Genomic DNA, 8,732 nt, shown 5'->3' on the forward strand with positions numbered 1-8,732 from the left:
ATTAAAATTAGAAATCTAGTAAAAAGCAAATGACTAATCCTGTGTTTAGATTTTGAGGGCAAAAAAAAAAAAAAAGAAGGTGGAAGGGAAATGCTTAGCCTATATTTGGTTGGTTCATCGATCTCAACTAATCTTAAACTTTTTTTTTAATAACAAAACCATTCATTAATAAATAAGAGTTGTGCTATACAAAAGCCTCACAGTCTGTACACCACTTAAAAATATGTGATGTTACTCTTTTATCCTCATGTTTCATATTTTATATTTCTTTAAATATAAGAGTAAAAGAATAAATTCATATATTTTTAAGTAGTGTGCAGGAGTGTGAGGCTTATGCATAGAATTTTTTAATAAATAATCAACACAACACGTTGTTCTTGTCAACCCATTTAGCTTGGGAAAGAAAGAATAGAATATCAGCTCACCACATGTCAAGATTTTCAACATTTTAAGCATAATGGGCTAGCCTATGAACAACTGCATTTTCCATATGACCTACATGCTGAATTTCAAACTCTAAAAAATGTTATAGCATACTCTTTGCTTCCTTGAGCAAATCTCTAATAGCTGAATAAGATTCTTTATCATCTTGTAGCTCATTAACCGTCAACAAATAGTCACTTTCTAGAATAGGTTTTGAAAATCCCAAATGAGCACACAGTTGTAAACCTCGAAACATAGCCAATAGTTCAATAGTTTCATGATCATTCTGATACTCACCAAATATTACTTCCAAGTATAAAAGCAAGTTTAAAAACATAGGGAGCTTCCAAGGTCATCTCCACAAGAACAACTTTATCAACACAATGAATCAAGCAAAAATGTTTTAATGGAAAAAAGAAAAGTAAAGATTGGAGCATGATGACCTTTGCAATTGGATGGATTTAAGGCTATTTATTGTAAGAATGTGATAAACTATGTACTTGAAATTTTGTACAATATGTGAGATGAATTTGTATTTAGAAGTTAAGGATGAGGGACTACAATTACTCTAAAGGAAATAAAACATGAGTTTAAGTCAGAATGAAAACTGTTTTGTATTCTTTTAATTTCTTGGAGAAAACAATATGAGATTTTGGACGAAATCAAACAACTTAAGGAAAATAATTTAGAATCTTTGGAAAATCATAAGATGTAATGGCAGGAGAGTAAATACTAGGGATACAGGGTTAGGAGTTTCTCAACCATCAAGATGTTGGTCACGGGGTGCATCTGCTTGTGCCAAACCAGTCACGATATTAACACATAAACTCAAGAACACATGCAATCTCAAATTAAAATCCTAACCCTGAAAATATAGAGACATAGTCTTGCTAAATACCACAGCAACCAACAATACTAGGAAGGAAGAAGAAAAACTCGTTCCCTGCAACCCTAGTTGCAGAGATTAGCCAAGAATCATATTGAAAAAGATGATTTCGAGACTTTACAGGAACTCTAATAGAGCAACCATTGTAATAGAAAGCAAAAATAAAATAGAAAAACACCACAAAAATAGCCAAAAAAACCTCTCGAATCATTGCTCCCCGTCCCCTTTTATCCCCTTCCTTCACCATTTATCCTTCTCTCTCTTCTAACCGTCGCCTCCACTTTATCTACATTCTACCCTTTGAAAAAGCTCGGTTTCTTTAGCAGAATAAATGTAAAGGGTGAGTGGCTGAGAAGCTTAACACTTCGATGGACTTGGGCGCAAAGGATGAGTAGGCCTCGGGCTTTTGGGCCTTCAATACCTACATAGTTTAAATTATCATTAGCCCATGACAAATAATATGCAAGTATTTGAGAAAGTTAACTCATAAACTTCACAACCCTTTAGACAAGGTCCATTTTATAAAAGTGTAACATTTGTCCTTCTCTCTCTTCTAACCATCGCCTACACTTTATCTCCATTCTACCCTTTAGAAGAGCTCGGTTTCTTTAGCGTAAGAAATATAAAGGGTGAGTGACTAAGAAGCTTAACACTTCGATAGACTTGGGCGCAAAGGATGAGTGGGCCTCGGGATTTTGGGCCATCAATACCAACATAATTTAAACTATCATTAGCCCATGACAAAGAATAAGCAAGTATTTGAGAAAGTTAACTCATAAACTTCACAACCCTTTAGACAATGTCCATTTTATAAAAGTGTAATAGAATAAGCAAGTATTTGAGAAAGTTAACTCATAAACTTCACAACCCTTTAGACAATGTCCATTTTATAAAAGTGTAATATTTAATCATATTTGTATGACCAATCAATCTCAACTACCTTACTTTAAACATATATTTTAACAAAATATCCTACAATCACATTCACTTCATTCTCCACTTAGCTTGCAGCCATCACCAAATCTCATTTGCATATCTGAGTATTACACCTACATCAGCTTTATGCATATCAAAAAATATTGCTACATCCACATTCAATTTAAGATAGCCAGTTGGAGGATATTTCCAACAATAAATTTTCTTTGATTTTGTGATTAGTACTGATAAAAGCTCCTTATAAGTTCTCTACAAGGATAAGGCATGGTCAATCACCATTATAGGATCCAGTAAATATTTTTCTACTTGCATTTTGTTTCTCCTATACCAAAATTCCCAAGCTATAAGAAAAAAGATAGTCAGATTATATGTATTGCCTTTTTCCATCACATATATTACTATATTTGTGAAGTTCATCCCATTTTATATATGCTTCATTGCAGGTAGATAATTGTTCCAAAGATCTCTAATGATAGGATAGAAAATTAAAGCATTTTTAGTATCTTCCAAACATGATTTGCAGAACCAACAGTTATCATCAACCTATATATTCATTTTCTTAAGATTAGATTGAGTGGGAAGACCTTCTTTACAAGCTCACCAAGCAAATATCCTGACTTTATTAGGAACCTTCATCTTCCAAAAGATTTCCCACATCTTTGAGTGATTAGAAACTGTGGAGCTTTCTCCCTTATTACTTCTGATTTGTTCCTGAAAAAAATTTATAAGCACTTCGAACATTGAAATTACCATTCTTTTCTTGTGACCAGATCCATTTATCTTCATATTGGGTTGGGCAAAGAATTATCTTCAAAATATCCGTAGCTACAATTGGATTGAAAAGAGCTCTAATTGTGTCGACCTTCCACCAATTAGTATCTTGATCAATGAGCTTATCCACAGTATCTTCCATGTGATCTTGTTCTATCCGACTCATTTTCCTCTATAGAGGCTTATGACCAGGGATCCATGCATCTGACTAGATTTTCATTTCTTTCCCATCACTTACTCTCCATCTACATCTTTCAAATAACCTTTTTTTTTTCCTTCTCATTTTCCTCTCCAAGCATATGAGGAATTTGTGCCCAACTTTGACTAAAAAAAAATGACTTTTGGAAAGTATTTAGCTTTATAAACTTTATATAGCAAAGTACTTTCATTTTGCAAAATTATCCACTCTTGTTTAGCCAGTAGAGTCATATTAAAAATCCTCTAAACTTTAAAGCCCATGTCTCCTCTAAATTTAGACTGACACATATTATCACAACTGATCCAATGCATTTTTCTTCTTTTTGTCTCTCTATTCCCCCCAAAATTTAGTCATCATACTCTTCAATTCATTGCAAAAACTACCGGGAAGTTTAAAACAACTCATTGCAAATGTAGGAATAGAGAGAGCCACTGCTTTTATTAGAATTTTCCTTCCTCTCTATGATAACAGTTTTTCTTCCAACTCTGAAGTTTTTGCCAAACTCTGAGGTTAATCTCAGCCAAAGCTTGTGATTTTGATTGACCAACCATTGGAGGTAAATGATATTTATCATATTGCTGGATGTTGTTTACTCCTAACAATACCATAATCTCTCTTTTATGTTCTTCTGATACATTTATGCTAAAAACCTTGACAATTTTATCTTTATTTATTTTTTGACCTGAAGCAAGCTCATACTTTCTCAATAAAGATTGAATAAATCTATTTATATTAGCATCTATTTTGCAGAAAATAACACTATCATCATCAAACAAAATGTGGTTTATTCTTGGAGCTCCTCTACATACTCCAAGACCCTATACTGATCCCTCTCTTTCAGTTGTCTTCAATAAGTTAATCAACCCCCATGTACACAACAGAAACAGGTAAATGGATAATGGATCCCTTTGTGTTAAACCTCTACTTGGAATGATAGGACCATTCGACATCCCATTTATCAACATAGAAAATGAAATAGATCTCTAACACATTTTATAATCAATTGAACAAATCCACGATCAAACCATAACTTCTGTATTATCCTTTCCAAAAAACCACACTCAACCCTATCATAGGTTTTGCTCATGTCTAATTTCAATTACATATTACCAATTTTTCCCATTCTCTTATGCCTTAAAAAATGAATTAACTCATATGCAACAAGAACATTATTGGTGATTAGCCTCACAAGGAGAAAAGCAGATTGAGAATCTGAAATAATACAAGTCAACACTTTTCTCAGTCTATTAGCAATAACCTTTGATATGAGTTTATAAATGACACTACATAGACTAATTAGACGAAAATCAGCAACCATCTCAAGTAATTTGTTATTTGGAATCAGATTAATTAGCGTATGATTAAAATTATTAGGAAACACACCTATTTTAAGAGCTTGTAGCACAACAGTAGTGACAGTCTTTCCAATAATTTGTCAGTATTTTTGAAAGAAGATATGGGTCATTCCATCAAGTCCAGGAGCTTTTGTGGGATGCATTTGGTTTAATCCATGTGTGACTTCATCAGCTGTAAATTCTTTCATGAGCTCTACTTTCATATCTCTAGAAACATTGTTCTCTACATTTTGTAGAAGATCCAACTGACCTCTTTGCTCAGAAGCTTGAAACAGAGATTTAAAATAGTCCATTACTAACCTATCTCTTTGTTCCCCATCTTGTCAGTCCCCTATTTCATTTTGTAGCTTACTAATGAAATTCTTTATCATTCTATATGAAACTTTAGAATGAACTTTTTTTTATTTCTGATCCCTTTCCTTCAGCCAAAGAGTCTTAGATCTTTACATCCACATTACTTCCTTTCTAGCCAAACTTGAACATCATCCCTTTCAGAATTTAAAAGAGCAATCTATACACCAGAAGGTTCTGCTTCTTGCAACTTTTTTAATCTATTTCTTGCTATGTTCGATTGATGATGAACATTTTCAGATGCACTTCTGTTCCAAATCTCCAGTTTCTCACTACAACATTGGACCATTCTCACTACCTTTCACATACTACTCCTAACAAATTCATCTTTCCAGGAATTTTAAATTATCTGTGCATATTTTTCTTCTCCCACCCACATTGCCTCAAAATCTAAAAGATTTATTCTTCCTCTCAACCATAAACTCACCTTCAGAATTAATCCATAAAGGTTAGTGATCTAAGTAAGCAGCAGTTCCATGATTAACTAGTGCTTGTAGAAAAATTTGACACCAATAGTAATTTGCCAAAAATCTGTCTAATCTCTCACTAATACTCTTTGTGTCTTCTCTCCTATTACACCATGTATATTTAGAACCTCTAAAACCCAAATCCATCAAGGCACAGTCAGTTAGTACCTATATGAAATCCATCATCTGTTTTTTAGGTCTAGGTCTACCACCCCATTTTTTTTATTGATTTACAATTTCATTGAAATCCCCAAAAATCAACCATGCTTTCCCATCCATACGTGACAATGATCTTATTAAATTCCAAGTTTGCATTTTACAAGTAATGTCAGGATGTTCATAAACACCTGTGAGATACCAATCTTTTGAGTGATCAACATTATCTTGAATCAACTCATCAATATGATTTTTTTATAAGTAAAAATATTATATATATTAATAGGAGTAACTAAGTATACTGGACGTATACAAGAAAACACATAACTCATACGAAAGAGCTCCTAGTGACCCAAAAAGCCCGTGAAAAACTACCAAAAATACACCAAACCCGAATTGAAATAGAACACACATCTCCAACCCCAACCCCTTGTTTCCCATAAGACTATACTCCACCCAAAACTCCTTTTATGAGAATGTCTTCATAATGCCTTCATTTTAGTCTTTCCTCAACTTGAGCTACCACCCTTAGTGTCGTAGTTGATTATCTAAGAAAGACGCTTTAACTCTTTGTTTTTCTTAAAACTTGATTTGGTTTCAATCGAGTGGCTGACCTCAATCGCAGTGAGTAGTGTTTTAAATTGGTCTTCACATCCTCCGTGTGAAAGCCTCACAATATGTTGAATCTTGTTAACCTTATGTAAAACCCAATATGATGGTGAATCCACTATAGTGTTTATCAGAGAAAGAAGAACCAAGGGAACAACATTATTCCCAGACACAGTACCCAATTGCACTCCCGACCCTAGACATTCATTCTCACAAGGCACCAACAACAAACCCATAATTTCCTCCCCGCCATATCTTGCATTCAAATCCCGAAACTCCTCAACAGCTATATGGTTGCTGTCCATTGTTGCTGTCACCATTACAGGTTCCTCCCTTCCATCAACGAGGACATTGCTTGTATGTGTTCCACCCCCTGATGATCATTTTTGTGTCACTTTTTCAGACCCTACTACTCCTTCATAAGGCACAAAATAGGTAGGGGAAGCACTACCTTTTGTTACCTAATTTCCATCTTCTAAAAGAGGCTCGTCTGTTTCTTCCAAAGTACTTAAGACGCTGAAAGGACCCCATCTTCAACTGAAAGTGAACCTCAAAAAAGCACCAACCCCATTTGCAACTAGTGATTGAGGGCAGTCAGACGACAAGCTACCGATGTCCTGAGTGACACCGGTGTGAACAGTGATGCCGGTGTCCAACGACCCTATTTGTAACGGTGTCGAAACGCCCTTTGTCTGCACACTTGAGACCTTCAAACCCGTAGGATCTACCCCCCGCTCCCCCTCGTCCATTTTTGACCCATCACCCAACCCACAATTAGGTCCAACCCTTTATCCACTTTAATCATGAGATCTCTCACATACTCTATAATTCCCGTCAATTGAGCTTTGGCAGCCCATACGACCCATTCCACTTCTCCCAATGCCACCTGATAGCCTCTGTCTCCTACAAGTGTCTTACCCTTTCCTTCTCTCATGGAGCTATTCTCGGCTGGACTACCCGTTAGTGACCTCAACGCCGAAGCATACGAGGCACCTTTGATCGAAGAATGTCTTTCCACTGTCTTTCCATCAACAAGCTCCCATATGTTTGCATGCTTTAGAATAGTGGCTTTGGACCCAATAACGCTTCGAATGGACTACATAAAATCTTTCAATGCAATGTCATCTGCACCTTCCGTAATTGCCAACAAAAATTTCCTCATTCCATTTCAAAATTATGAGAGTTGCTGAAAGTTGTCCCTTGCATTAAGATGATGTTGAATGATGACAACTTAATTGTCCATCCTTAACTCCCTGAAGAATTCTTCATGACAATTGAGTTATAAACAATCCTCTATCCCTTTAGCCACTCATGAAGCTGTTGTCCCACCTAGACACATGAACTTAGCCATTCTTTTATTACATTTAGAGATGCGAAAATTATTTCCTACCTCTTTCATAAAAACGAAAGTTTTTTTATTTCACCTTCAACCACCTCTCACCTTCCATCTAAGACGAATCCATGTTGCGCATCGTCATGGTCTAATCCCAAATCACAAGATCACTCCCAAGATCATCTCGCTTTGTCATCTCAAGGAAAATATATGTTATACGAAAATAAAATGCAGATCAGAATAGGTACTACACCATATTTGCATCAATGAAAATAAAATGCAAATCAAAATCCCGGTTGTCGGAGGGGGACTGACGTTGGAGGGCCCTCAATGGAGTTGCTATAGCCTGTCGATCTTGTCTATGGTGGTGGCGGAGGCACATGTTCGATTGTCGATGTCGCCTCTGAGAGAGACAGAGAGAGAATCTTGCGAAAGTCCCAGTTGCTAAAGGGAGGACTTACGCCATATAGCCCTCAATGAAGTCGTTGTGGCCCATCGGCCTTGTCTGTGATGGTGGTGAGGTGTCACTTGCTGGTCTAGGATGGGTGAAGGGTGGTGGCGGGTTTGGATGCCTTAGAGTTTTCTCTCTCTTAAGGCATAGATAAATTAATTATAGATAAGTTAATTTCTCTCTTCCACGATAATGCAATACCTCCACTTCTACCATCACAATCTAATGAAAGACAGTCAACAAAACCAATATGATACTTACATGGCCCCATAGCTATTGCCCTCAATTTGGTCTCTTGGAGGAATAAGATATCGAGAAATTGATCTTAAATTAATTATTGATGAGACTTACTATTTTTTTAATTTTTTATAAAAAATTAAACTAATCTCTACTTTATACATTTAAACACACATATCCACCTATTTATATTTAAATATATTTTAATATGATCTATAAAATATTATTATTAACAAAATCAATTCAAATAATCTAATCACCCTACAACCCTAACGCAAATGACGTGCGTTAGTACATTTTTTTATGAGTAATGCTATAAAGAAATCACTATAGTAGTGTACACTTTGTACTCACTGCGTGACTACTTCTATTTAATTGTTTCTAACACTCACTTAAAGAGATGTGTGATCTAAATGATGCTACATCATGTATATAAAATTGATACCCTCAATAGTAACTTCTATTTATATTTATTCTTTTTTTATCGGTGCATTTCATTGGTATACATCCTCTATCCCGACCCAAGGAGTAAAGCGGTCGCAGTAGAAGGACCCATGG

The sequence above is a fragment of the Juglans regia genome, chromosome 15, assembly GCF_001411555.2.
Source record: "Juglans regia cultivar Chandler chromosome 15, Walnut 2.0, whole genome shotgun sequence".
NCBI classification, from domain to species: Eukaryota; Viridiplantae; Streptophyta; class Magnoliopsida; order Fagales; family Juglandaceae; genus Juglans; species Juglans regia.